Here is a 14,607-nt window from a genome sequence, read left to right on the forward strand (position 1 = left end):
GCGAACGATGACGTGGTCCGTGGATCCAGCGATCACCGTCAGGTACACACACACACACACACACACACACACACACACACACACACACACACACACACACACACACACACACACACACACACATGCGCGCGCGAAGCGTTATGTGTTTGTGTCTTTCCAATTATATGCTCCTTTTTGAGCCCAAGATTAATGTTTAGTGAACCATTATCACCGACACCATCGGCGTGCAAAAAAAAAAAATCGTTGGCTTAAATAATCTCTCTTCTTGGTCAGAAACATCTGGTCTTTGTGGAACTGGAGCCTGCTTTCTCCAGAGGCTGTAAAATTACAAGCGTGCCGACAAAGGTGGCAAATTACTACCATTTATATGCCTCATAATATCACGAAAACAATGAATCAGTCTGCTTCCTCGCCAAAGTTATGTGCATGCAACCAACCCAATAAGTATCGAGATACACATAAATTATCTCACCAGTACGAACATTTATATATGAAGTCAATAAATTATTGTCGCTGCACATCTGTCACCGCATTGCAGTCTCATCAGAATCATGCGGCGCGGTTAGAATGGCCAAAACATTTCATTTGTTATTCCATTACATTCAAGCGAAGCTTGTATTTACACTGAGGTGGTAAATGCAAAGAAGTGCTAAATATAAACGTAATCATAAAAACAGCGTTCTTCTAAGAAGCAGCACATCAATCAGTTCAGTTATCACGCTTTCTCGGCAAATAATTTAAAGAAGTGCACATTACATACAGAGTTGACGCCCCAGTTTAAAAAAAAAGAAGTCTTCACAGTCTGCAAAGTTCGTTGCATTTGTGGCTGAGTACTTTTTTTTTAAATTTTTGTTTATACTTTACTGAAAATCGGTGATCGTTGGGCACATTGATTGAAAACGTGAATAAATTTATGCAACTTGAATTAATTCATTCCTTTTTTTTTTTTCTCTAGAACCAACACTGCGTTCTCCTGCACTCTTGCATTGAACTATTGAACGTAATATCGAGTGTTGCATTAAGTCGTGAAATGTCGCGCGCAAAAACTTGATGGCGCTACCTGTATGCTGAATAGATGAATCCAGAACGATCACGCTTTGATAAATTTGGAACACCCTCGCCTTCGCTCGGACTCTCTGAACACAGTGAAATACATTACAATTGTCACAAGCCAGGACGTGCGCTGCGGCAAAAAAAAAAAGAAGAAAAGAAAGAAAGAAAGAAAATCAACGTTAACGCAAGAGATAATCTCAGGTATCCGGAACGGCACAGCTGGTTTATCGTTCGCCCATAAAGCTGCCGCTCTGTCATGGCCGTTTCTTATGTCGCAATTAGTCGAGGACGAAGAAAAAGAAATGAAACTAAATTGCTGCCGACTGCACCATCTCGGACCTGTGGCTAAATCTAGCCTGCGAGAATGTCACTGAGAATTAATGAGCACTTGCTTCTTATAAGGGCCTCCACAAGTGCAGAGAAACAAGACAGCGTTGATCTTTTATTGAGAAGACGCAAGCAAACACCAAGTGAAAAGTCTCGCGGACAGCAATGTTTATAACGGCAACGTTACCTTGCCAGCGTCCCTCTCTACTTTGTAATTAAAAAGTACGGGAATGGCGTCCTTGTTCAGTGTTGCCTCTTTATCCTTTCTATATGCCCGGAGGAAATCCTACAGCGTCCTTTATGCAAATAACGAATGCCACTATATACTACAGACTTATTCGTTTTGATATCTCACTCTAAAGATCTCTCTCCGCCCTACGCAATTTCCCGCCCACTTCAAATGCGTGTCGTGGGCGCAGACATTTCGAAGGCGACCGTAACCGGCGAATCGTAACCACTGCCATATGATTGGCGCTCGCTACAAGGATGCGATGAAACAGGAGCGATTAGCGGCTTGGTGTTTCATTACGAGGAAAACCGAATGAGTATGACGAGAGCAGACCACAAAGAGTGATTAACCGCTATGGGAAGCCGCTCGGTGACGCTTCTTAAAGAAATTGAATGCAACGACAAAGTCGCACAAAGAGTATCCGGAGGTGGTTGCGGTTGGCTATTCTCTTACTAGTACTGCGGAGCAGGATACAGAACGCTGAGTGGGGAATAATTTTTTTTAAAGACATATGCCAGCTCAAGTAGGGCATGTCGCCAAATCTCATCTTTTGCAAATATTTCTTCATCCCTTAATCACATGGCTAAAAGACCACATTGTGTATGTAAAATGTTGCCTCCCTTTCGCGGCCTTGCTGCGAAAGTGCATGCTGCGAAAAGCCACCGCTGCATCTGGTGATGGGGGCTATTCTTCATAAATCACCCGCCACGGTGCTCTAGCGGTTGTGGTGCTCGACCGCTGATCCGAAGATCGCGGGACCGAATTCCGGCCGCGGCGGCCAAATTTTCGATGGAGGCGAAAATGCTTGAGGCCCGCGCACTTAGATTTAGGTGCACGTGAAAGAACCCCAGGTGGCTGAAATTTCTGGAGCCCTCCACTACGGCGTCTCTCCTAATCATGTCATGGTTTTGGGACGTTAACACAACAATCATTATTCTGTATAAATGCGAAAGCATTATGTGGCTCGTGAAGCGAAAAAATCCGGCGTTAACATGCAATACTACGAAAACCCATGTGACCAAGCGGTGACGTCATGTTTGACATGACGTTACGTGATCACGTCAAACGTCACGTGATGACGCCATGGCGTCAATGGTTGCGTGATGATTTCATCACACCCCCTGATGACGTAAATGTGATGCGCCTCGTGGAGAAGCAGCAGACACTGCGCCCTTCCCTGTTCATTGCGCTGTCTTCGAGATCGGTTCAGAAGTGTGTGTGTGATGAGAACATCACGAAACAGCCCGACCAACAAGAGGCTGACAGTTCGGCTGCAAAACAGGGACGCGAATTTGAGCGACGGGTGAGTACACGGCTATCCCGTGTTCACAAAAAAATTATATAGCTCAGCTTGCACTAAGTCGCGCGAGGCTGGGTCATGGCAGAGCAAAGTTGCCAGTTCCGCTTATAATAAGCGGATTTGGGCTTCTTTTATCGCCGAGTCCCTCGCAGAATTTTCCAGTCGCTAGTCGCGTTTTTGAGGCTAATTTGCGTTTTTTCCAGCAAACAAAGTTATCTTAGCGATCATCAGGTTCCCCATTAGCGCCTTTTTCTCTCACTAATAGCACGTTCCTCGATGACTTCGAGCAGTTGAGTGTTGAAGTCAAACGTACGTTGGGGGAATCAACAAGTGACTTTAATCATGCATTGGCCAACGTGCATTCAACTAAATGGAGACTAACCCTGGAGACAATGTTAAAAGTAAATACGTTATTTCGTTCATAGTTGCGCATATTTTCGCGGTACAAAATAATTAAAGCGATTTTTTGCAACTCCCCGTCATATTTGAGTAACACTTCTTTATTATAATTAAAAATATATTCAAGAATGGGAAAATTCATTAAATTTCCGCTTCATCGGGGCTTCTTCGCGGAAGCCCGATGGAGCGCTCCATCGGGACTTCTTGGGGGGGGGGGGGGGGCTTACTTTGTGATGAATGGTCGCTTGTTAGCTCGCTAGCATCTGGCAACTCTGCAGCAGAGCTGGTGGGCTCCTACCTGGTCCTGGATTGGCTAGGCTTTCACCCTCTCACGTGTATCTTTCCCACCCCTTGCTATACTATACTATACTATACTATACTATACTATACTATACTATACTATACTATACTATACTATACTATACTATACTATACTATACTATACTATACTATACTATACTATACTATACATGGCAATGCTTGTTCTCGCCAAGAATTTCTCTCTTTCTCTAGCTTTGTATCTCTTTCTTTCTCTATTTCTATCTCTCTTTCTTTCTCTCTCTCTGTAGTCGTCCTCTCGCTCATCAGAGTTATTGCATCCCACGCCGGAGAAATTAGCGCACGTGTTCTGGGAGCGAAGCAGAAGACGACAATGAAGAGAGCGCGTGCCGGTTCATGATGATGATAATTTTCTATCCACGACACACGGCCAACCTCGAGCACAAGAGCTCTGCTGTAAAAACGTTCGACGCTAGGATTTTTTACAGCCGAACTGTTCTTGGTCGACGTTTTCCAGGGACTAACGGAAGGTATGTGCCACAGAAATTGCGCAAGTCCCACTGCTCACCTCCGGTTCACTGAAAATGAAGATGTCTATAACTAGCCTGAACGTCCAGCAGACCGCGCACTACGCAATAAGAGCGAATTGGCATTCGTTTGCCGGCAGGAGGCAAACATATTTGATTCAGAAGCCCGGCGGTCTTTCTAGAATGTTCGGCGATGGGTAAAGTCATGCGCTCTCCGCAAGAAGAAGCTGCCCGTCGGGAGCGTCAACGGGAATTGGCGGCGTCAACCGCAACGACGACGTCGTTCTGATCCAGAAGCCCGCGCAAGAGATGCCGAAGCCAAGCGCAAGCGGAGGGCAGAAAATCCACAGCATCGAGTGAGAGAAGCTGAGGTCACACGTGAACGACTTGCATTGGACCCTGAGTTTAAAACGAGGCAAGACAAAGCGATGGAGAACGTTTCGATGTTTCGTAAGCCTTCGCGACGTTAAGTCAGTGAAGCTGGGAAATTTTTTTCAGATAAAATAACTTTATTGAGTGCCCCGAGAATTGGTGGGATGAGCCTCGATCCTGCCTAGGCTTCGACCAAGGGTTGCTGGCCCTTGGCGGCTTCCTCGGCTCGCCGGACGGCCCAGAGCTTTTTTGCGCGATAAAATTTCAGTTAATCCAGTCGGTAGACATCATCAGCGGAACCAGCTTGCCAGTGGCAAAGCGTGTCAAGAGGCGTTCTAGGCAACCAGGTCCTCAGATGGTAGAGCCCAGCATCGAGAAGTGACACACAGGACAGCACCGGAACAGAGGTATATGCCCAAACCGTTGCCCTCTTCTTCCTAAACCCCATCCCCACTGCCCATCGCTCTCCAGTTAAGTACGAACGAAAGCTTCGTGAATATGGCTTCGAGTTCATATAGGACGTTGTATATTTTGCTGAGGCATGGGTGTCAGTGGAAATGCGTGAATTGTTAAAGACAGCCATGAGAATGAAAAAAAAACTTCAATTATTATTGCAGGAACGTTTTGAGTTCTCGCTAATCAAGAACCGTACCACTATCGGCCCGTTCTGAGGCACAGTGTTGCTGTACAGTTAAGACAGTGCAGGGTAGAAAATCGGAAACTCGCAACCTCCCTGCCTTCTTCTCCCTCTCTCTCTCACACACACGCTGCCTCTCGAAGCGCTACACTGTAATAGCAATTCGGCTTTCATTATTTCCGCTAATCAGCCACATGCAAGATGCGACTTGGCGAAAAGAGCACCGCAGCGCTCCATTGCAATTTATTGCTTTCCACGGAAGTCACGCTAAATTTGTTACAGGCTCGCCATATACGCAGGCGCCCAACACTGAACCGTGCAGCGGAGCGTGCACTGCCGACTCGGGCGGTGGCAGCATCGAATAGGGGGATGGACTGGACAGGTAGCGCAAGACCCCCCTCGGGGTGGCCTGGGCACGCCGATGACCCCTGTTCCTATACCCTCCTCCCCTCAGAAGCTCGTGTGAAGGATCGGCTTCGGTTCACCCCGGACACAACAATTAGGGCCATCGTGTCCAGTAGGCGGCCCGATTATCACGGGAGCCCGCGACCCTCCCGCAGATGACCCCGCAACAACCTCGCCACCGCCCGCCGATGCTGCCTGTGGGATGCTGCTGTATCTGCTGCTGCTGTAAAAAAATCGAACGAGGCTTTGGTCACAGGCGCTGTAAGCAACCGCCCATGCAATTTCGTTGTAGTTATTTCATGTTGGACAACTACTATACACAGACTCAAAGACGTTAACCTCTTAAAGGCGCAATTCTTTACCCAGCAACTGCTGTCGTATTGTATCAGTAAGGCACCGGTGTGTGCAAGTAGGTAGCGCTGTGCGTGATACATGCCTAATCTTTTGCGCCTGTTCACCTGTTTGTCAATAACTTACATTCCATTCGTTTTCTTGTTTTCATGTTTATTTTTAGCCGGAAGCGCATGAGACACCGTCTATGTATAAAACTACGTCGACTTTACGAATGAAAATCAGGTAAATGTTTGCCCTTTTATTTGCCTACATTTTGCTTTTCGCATTCCTCTTTGTGCGTAAAACGTCCAGATATATGTAATCCTTATGCTTACCGGCATTTACCTGCTGTAACGCTGCATAACTGTCACCGACACAATGCTGTGAGGATAGCTTTAGCGTAAATATTAACGCTACGGAAAAACGTCGCCCGTTGACCTCATCACGGAGACCAAACGCTGCTTCGGTTATTAAATTTGGGATCACGAAGATGCCAGAGGAGTGTGGTAGACAGACTGTGAAGGCGGCAGTCAGGAAGAAATGGCACATCTTGGCAAGATATGCGCAGCGGAATTAAGGCGACGAAAGCACCCCCAAAGACGCCAATTGAGGCAGTGAATTAAGAAAGGCGACACAGTGTCGACCGCCACATCTAAACACTGAGGTACCGCAATGTACTGGCGAGACAGCATTCGCGTCTTACGGATATAATTTAGGTAGAGAATGCGGCGACACACAAACAAGACGAGCTTCCTGTGGATGTGTGCGAGAAACATGTTCGTTAAATGGCAACCGTTTGTTCGCAAGTGCAGACAATACGATGATATAGGAGACATTATCACTGGAAAACCCTTCGCTCGAGGTCAATCTGTGATTTTATATAGCACCGCAGACAAGTCAGGAAGAAATGACGGTATATATACGATGCACACCATAGCCAACTTTTAATATACCAAGCACATAGAGAAAAATCCTTCATCCTCTGTCTCACCGAGAAGCGTTATTTCATAGGCTTTTTGGTAAAGCCCTCCTTGGGCAAAAATCGTACCAGTGTGCTTGTGTGGCCCTTGCTCAACATCAATGTAAAATCTGAAGCTCTAGATCGCGGGGTCGAATTGGCAAAGCTCCTCGTTCGCAAGTTCATGTCCACTGCAGTTGTTAGCCGCCTTCGTTAATAATACGTCACGCATCACAGATAGGCTGTAATTTACTCTTACGAACTATGCTATAGCTTAAGAGCTTTTGTGCGAACCAGCAGCTGTGTCCTGTTGCTTACACGACGCCACGTAGGCATCATTTCTGTACGGCTCAAACGCTCGCACACCTAACGACGTACTGGCGGGCGTTCGGCGCTAGAAAGGCGTAATGCGGTAGCGTTTCAAGATCAGGCCCGGCTGATACAGGCCGGCCGGCCGGCCCAGCTCATACAGTGGCTTGCTACGCAAGAAGGCGCCTGGCAGAGGCGCGCGCTGGGGTTAAAGGGATGACTGCCGCAGGAACGCAGTCCGCCAGCGGCCGCACCCCGTCTGGATACTGCCCGGGTCGAACATTAATCAGGGCCACTGGATAGAGCCCCGCGCGTCGCCGATTAAAAGCACGCCGGCTTCCAGCAGTGTCCCGCAATCGGCAAGAAGAAGAAAACTTCGAATTACATGGGCAGGAATGGGCGAGGAGGAGGCAGCAGCGCGCTGCCAGCAACGTCCTATCGGGTCCAATGGCGCTGCAATAATTACGCCTACGAGGCATACGCCTTTGTCCGGCCCGCGTTGCAGCCGAGCACTATAGCACGCGATATAGACGAGCCGTATCAGGGGCCATCCAAAAGGGGAGAGACGTCACACCCCGGGCGGTGAACTCCTCTACAAGAGCGGCCGCATAAACAACAGGTCCGAGGATGGGGCAAGGCGAAAGAAAGAAATGGCTTGACGCTTACGAGGGTACACCAATAGGGGAAGACAAAAAAGGAAGAAGAAATATCCTTTACGAGGGGACATTTCAGGTCGCACACAGAGTGTGCCTATAACAACACAACGAGCCCCGTGATTCTGCCCGGTCGTGGACGACGCGCTGTGGACAAATGCGAACACCTCGCACCACGGGGTCCTGGTAGACACGGACGCCTGGAGGCTACATCCGGCGCATTCTTTCGCTTGCAATGACGCGGGAAAATAGTGACTGGCTACGGCCAGCCGAATGCTTCTCTTCTGTAAGGAATGGACGCTATCATGGCAGCGGCTCGATTACTTGTAGCGGGAGCCTGCGGAAATGTAAGGCCACACTGGTTTTGGCATACACCTCATTCCTGGAGAGCTACATTTTTTCTGAAATGCGATGGTCATTTACGTGTTGAAAACACATTAGTCGCTATTGCACACGCGAGCTTCACACAGGGCGAAGGTGTCAGTTACGGGGGTTGGGGAGCAAGGAGGAGTAAGAGAGGGGTTTCTTCAGTCGTATCCTGTTTTACTTCTATGAGGTGAACGTTCGTGCATATATATGTGTACAAATTTATGTTCCAATATTCCCATATTGTGTTATGTTTGGCCTTTAGTATATATTTACTAACGATATCACTAAGATCACAGTTTGAAGTTACTGAGCGACATTACCGCTTATGCTCTATAAAATTTGTACTAACCATGTCAATAAGGATGTTTCACTCCGTGTATTGTTTCATTGCGCTTTACGTTGCCTATTCATGTCGTTCTGTAGAGAGTTGTAGTCCGAGTCAAGACCGTGAATAGGTCTTCTGACCCCGGCCATCAGCATCCCGAATGATGGAGTGTTAGAATAAATAAAACTTTAAAGTTTCAGTGGGTGCGCTCTCCTGAACTTGTCCACTGAGGAGACGGGGAAATAGGAAGGCGAGCACGCTAACAATTGCCACCATGCCTTGGGTGCGAAATAAAAGCACGAATCCAAGTGACACACCCACGGCACGTCTGCGACCAGAACTATGCACACCCATCAATACCCGACACTTGCATAATGATCAAAACGCCCTCTTTGCCCATAACTCCCCTTATGAAAATGAACTTTGCGAGTCTAATGTGCAACTAATGCACACCTAATGTGTCATTAGATTGACATTAGACCTGCAAAGCCTAATGTCCTTTAGCATCACGTGTGCATTAGACACTCAAATGACAATATGCACCAGCATTTCTGATGACAGAAGTGAGCAGATTTTCCATTGCGTATCCTAATGCCAAAGCACATTACAGCTAAGAAATATATATTAAGCGTTTATCACCACTAAAAATTCTATATCCTAATACTAATCGTAACAATTGCGAGGATTTTACGTCCCAAAACCACGATACGACAGTGGCGTAGCCAGGGGGTGGCACATCGGGCCCGTGCCCCAACCACCCTCCCCATCCCCACCCCTCGATTTTTTTTTTGTCATGGCATAGAGCCCAAAATGACATTCGACCACATCTGCTTGCCCGGCCCCCACTTCAGATCAACGAGGTGCACCTCCTCCCCCCCCCCAAAAAAAAAAAATTCTGCCTATGCGACATGGGAGACCTGAGCCCGGGCCGTTAATCCGCCGGACAAACAATAAAGTTCTTTCATCATCATCATCATGCCCCTGCGATACAATTATGAGCATGGATGATTATGAGGCACGCCGTAGTGGAAGGCTCCGAAAATGTCGACCACTTGGGATTCCTTAACATGCACCTAAATCTAATTCAATTTCTTACAGATCTCAACATTCACGTTTTGTCTTTGAGAAATCTCAAACGCCAAACAGTTTGTATTGCAATAAATATTTCAATCATGTTTCAGTAGGAGATATAACATTGAGCACCTTAAGCACTAATAATAATAATAATAATAATAATAATAATAATAATAATAATAATAATAATAATAATAATAATAATAATAATAATAATAATAATAATAATGCTGGGATATTCCGTGCCAAAAGCACGATGTGGAGGCACGCTCTATTGGGGCATTCCGGATAAATTTCGACAACCTTGGGCGGATAAAACTTCAATATATATATATATATATTGAAGTTTTATCTGCCGGATATGTTGAAGCGTTTACTAATTAACTAATTTTCATAGTGTCGCTCGCGTGCGGTGAAGCGATGCCCCGAACAGTTACACAGAAGTGTCGGTTTTCCATTTGCCCGGAGGATGGGGGGTTGGAATAATAGAACTACAGTGCACTGTAATAGAACTGCGGACACTGAGGGAAGCACGAGAGATGAATCAGTCGGATCGTTGCAGTCAGAATTTGGAAGTGTATCATCAGCTACACGTTTTCAACAAAAATACGCCTGGGAGCAGTGGCTACCAACGTAGCCTCCCCCACCCCCCACCCCATTCTTCATTCCCCGTCGGCAAGTTCCGGCGAGCGGGGTACAGGGGGTGGGGGGGGGGGCGCCCATGCCTTTCATCCCGCAGCTAACGCTTCTGCTTGCTGTTACGCAGAGAAAGTAGAGGAATGGGCACCTGGTCAGATACATCCTTTCTATTTTATTGTGCAGGAATGCATGCTATTCATACCTATCTACACACGCCTCCAATCCTGAAACAAATCTGTGTTCGGCGCTTGTAGTACGCAATAGCATTGCCTTTGAGATCTGTACTAGGGTGGCTAGAATCCAACCCCCCTACATACTATCTACACACGCCTCCAACCCTGAAACAAATCTGTGTTCGGCGCTTGTAGTACGCAAAAGCATTGCCTTTGAGATCTGTACAAGGGTGGCTAGAATCCAGCCACCCTACGTGTATTTTGCAGGGACTCAGTGATGACCGTCGCCTCGGGAGTTAGCAAAATTTTTTCTAATATGCCAAGAACAAAAAGTATACTTTGAAAACTAAATACAATGAGTGATCAAACAGTGCAGACGCACCTAAGCTTGTGTGCGAAGCCATAAATACATTTAATTTGCAATACAAAAACATCCTGTATGATAACACGACACTGCTGCCACCTATCTTTTCTTTGTAGTCGAGCCTGTTAGTCAGCAGTTGCAACAGGCCTCGTTGTACTACAGGTGCTTCCCGCGAGCACATGTGCTCTACAGTGACATATAACCGTGTTGATATTTATTGTGTGCGTTTATTGTGTGCTTATCGTACTTCACATTCGTCGACTGGATATTTTGCGCGTTTCGAAACGTCCTCCCGCATTGATCAAGTGGGGGATGATGCATCGTCGTTCGTCGCCACTCAGAACAGCCTCATCGGACGCGCAGCTTTGTCTCCGCGCTCAAAAGTGCTTTCTTGCTTCGTTTATCGATTACCCACGTTAATCGCGTGATTCAATATCGAGTGTACCTCCAAAGACAATCCACTTCCCAGTGTTGTGACAAGCGGCGACCGCGGTTGTACAGGAGCGGAAGCGTGAGCCTTTTGACGAGCGACTGTGAAGAATGCAAAGCCAGTGCCAAACTTCGGTAAGTTGAAGAAAGTCGCTGAACTAAGTAACTTGGTTATTCATTGAGTAAGGACTGTTGTGCAGGAATCGATAGCACGGGCGGCGTGTTGGCACAGCGAGGATGAGAACGAGAGACCCGATAGACAGGTATGTTTGGTGCTTTGAGCGCACTTGCATTTACATCACCGTAAAAGCCGGTCGCCGATTGCGTTGATTACACGTTTGAAGGATGCGCGTTGCGGCTACGCGATCCTATCCTTCGATCATGCAAGCCTCGTGTCATTGCGCTGTTATTCCTTGGATGTTTACTGTACGAGATCATCGCTTGAGAGTGTTTCTACAATCCCTTGTCGCCGTGAAGAAGTGTCTGCCTTTAAACATACGGGTCGTCCCTTAGCGTTTTCACGGTGGTGATACGAGAGGAGTTGACCAAACTCGGTAATAATGCGCAAAAGTGTCACAACACTGCGCACGTACATAGAAAAACACACAGCCCTGTCACGCACACGCGATGATGGATATGTTTTTGTGGTTGTGTTCCCGAGTCCTTTTGTCGGAAATCCATGTAATTGCTCCGTGGTTAGGATTTCAACGTAGCTGCATCATAAATGTTTTAAGGGAGCTCACTTGAAGTAAATGTATTTGAGTGAATTACGTTATGTACTGGTACTAAGTGTACACTCCAACAACTGCGTGCTTAATTTGAAGAAGCACATGTTTATATGAAATAATGTTAGTAGAAAAATATGTCAATTCGATTAAGTTAAGCTGACTCATGCCACTCTTTGGTGCAGTATTTGTGTATGAGAAAAGTGCGTGAACTTCTTTTCTGCCATTATATATTTTTTCTTTGCTGCTTGAAGCACACCAGCTTCTCTATCACAAATAATTTAGACTGTGCTCATGTAGTGAGAATGTTGCTTGATTGTGGGTTGGTTTAAGTCGTTGTATTTTCACGCTTTCTTTTTTGCATCAGCATGGTACCGATATTGCCCTCTTACTTGTATGAGGACTCATAACCAAGGTGTAGTATTCAGTGATTTAGTATTTATTTAGCTTTGTAAAGTCAAGAATTAAAAGAAAGAGATCTAAATTCTTATATATTCATATGTTTCCAGAAGTTCTCAGAAAGTTGCAGAATGTTATTGGTTTTGTGAAGGGCTTACATAACTAAAAAAAATCAGATAGCTCAAGTGAACAAGACAAGCTAAATGTGAATTCGCTTTAGAGTACCAAAAATGTGTTTCCTAAATTGACGCAATACATATGTATGGCTCGTTCCCACCTTGCACCATGTGCTCATGTACCACGCACTCTTTGCAAATGTTTTTGTCATGTGGATCACCCATATGCATGTTCTGGGTCGTGCTTATTACGTACATGTGTGAATGTTGGACATGCAGTGCCACTCTTTCGATAGTTGCAAGAAGTGGCTAGTCCACTAATACCTGTTCTGATTGTGCCCTGATCCCTTCATTCAAGGATCAACTTTTTTAATGTATCGATATACACTTGCCTGAAGACATGTTTGGTACTCGCTATCTGTGTGTGGTAGGGTTTGTTTTGTGTGAAAATAATCTTTTGTGGTATCTATCATGTATGTATCAGCGATGACAGCTGTTCACGGCACCGACACAGAGGACATATTGCAGTGCAAGATAGGAGCGGTCTTCCTGCAAGCCCAGACAAGCCATATTGAGTGGTAGGAATCTCTTTTCATCACTACAATGGGACAGTTTTGGCACGTAGCACATCTCGAGATATAGCATATACTGGCCCTTAGCTTAGGTGTGGGAAACCTATCTCCTGCACTTTAGTGCAGTGCATATTATTTAGTTTGGATCCGTTGAACATGGAACATGAAATAGTTTGTATTATTTAGTTTGTAATCCTTGAACATGGATTGACGCCAGAGCCAACGTTTTGACACTTGAAGTTGTCTTCATAAAGGGAGCAACTGGTGCTTCTTGACATTGCTGTCTTGACGAAGGCAAGTCTACTTGTTGAAAAGTTGGCTGCAGCGACATAACCTCTTTGAGTACTTTTTGTCTCTTCAAGCGTCCTCCATCTTCCACCGAACATCTGTTTTGTTTGGATTGCCATGAAACTGTGCGGGGAAATCTTACTTATAATGATGTTGTTATGTGCATTGTTGCGATGCTAGCTTTTACATTCAGAAGTTTCGAGGGCCATTGCAAAATAACATTGAGAAAGAAATGAAATCTGAAGCCACAATAGAAAATGCGACAAGTTTTGTAGCGCTGATATAGGTTTTCATGCTCCCCATTGGTTGCAGGTAGCATCTTGAAAAATCCTAAAATTTTGTCAGTTTTGTGTGTAAATCACAGAAATGAAAAAGAAGACAGTGTCATAATTATGGAACTCTGTTTGCTAACTATAAAAATACCAGTATTGCATTATTCAAGAAATCAGTGGATTTCTAGTGATATTTTTTTGCCATGTAGTTTGGAGCAGAGTGAGAAAACTTAAAAAAAATGTTATCAAGGGTTGACATCTGGCCTTCATGGTAAGATATATCCTTAGGTTTAGCATAGAGACCTGTGAAGATGGCACAAGAAGGAGAAACATGCACAGGTGCTAAATTTCAACAATTACTTATTTGCACGTGGATCACACTTATGCATTGAACAAAAAGAAAACAAAAACTCAGGCATGGACAGGTACAGCTGCATCAAAGAAAAATAGTTCTTTCTTTGTTAAAGATAGTGATGGCACACTAACACAGTCTCAGCTAACATTATTAATAGTTGCTGATTCAATGATCAATGTAGTAGTTTGTCAATGTGCCTATGCACAGTGAAACTGTTATCAAAGTGTGAAGTAACCGCATGTGCTCCAATGTGCAGCTGACCAGTCATCGCTGCCTTTCTCTACGTTGTTTCAGCGTTCCCTGAGCTTTTCTTTTTTTCTGAGACACTACCTCATTTGCCCTACATAACGCTTACCACATGATAGGGGTATCTGGTAAACGGCGCCTTCTTTGCAGGGCACGTAATGTGTCCTGTGATTCTTAATGCAGCCAGGCGTCCTTCTGAGTATCTGGGTTGCTGCTTTTGCTTAGCTTAGAATCATGATTTGAGGCCATGAGCACAATGCTGATGTTTACCCAAGCACCAACCACTTTTATGTTGTCGGATATCCCATGCAAATATGGCTTAGTGGCAAAAATTCGTCGTCCATCAAGATTAGTCTTTTTTTTTTTGCCTGGCAAATGCAAGGTGGTTTTCTGAGTTGGGCTTCTGCAACCGGTACAGAAAGAGGGGCAGGATATCCTGCTGGCATCCGGTGAGTTCTTGAAATGAAGACTCATCCAAAA

The 14,607-nt window shown here is 45.6% G+C and overlaps 1 long non-coding RNA gene across 1 annotated transcript; it reads left to right on the top strand.

Annotated features, from left to right (window-relative positions):
• Nucleotides 1-10,952: 10,952 nt before the first annotated feature.
• LOC119383159 (uncharacterized) lies at nucleotides 10,953-13,411 on the top strand. Its single transcript, XR_005181617.2, has 3 exons — nucleotides 10,953-11,289; nucleotides 11,355-11,417; nucleotides 12,879-13,411. It is a non-coding gene; the product is annotated as an uncharacterized LOC119383159 (long non-coding RNA).
• The last annotated feature ends 1,196 nt before the right edge of the window (nucleotides 13,412-14,607 follow it).

This window comes from Rhipicephalus sanguineus, chromosome 2 (genome assembly GCF_013339695.2).
Source record: "Rhipicephalus sanguineus isolate Rsan-2018 chromosome 2, BIME_Rsan_1.4, whole genome shotgun sequence".
Taxonomy (NCBI): Eukaryota; Metazoa; Arthropoda; class Arachnida; order Ixodida; family Ixodidae; genus Rhipicephalus; species Rhipicephalus sanguineus.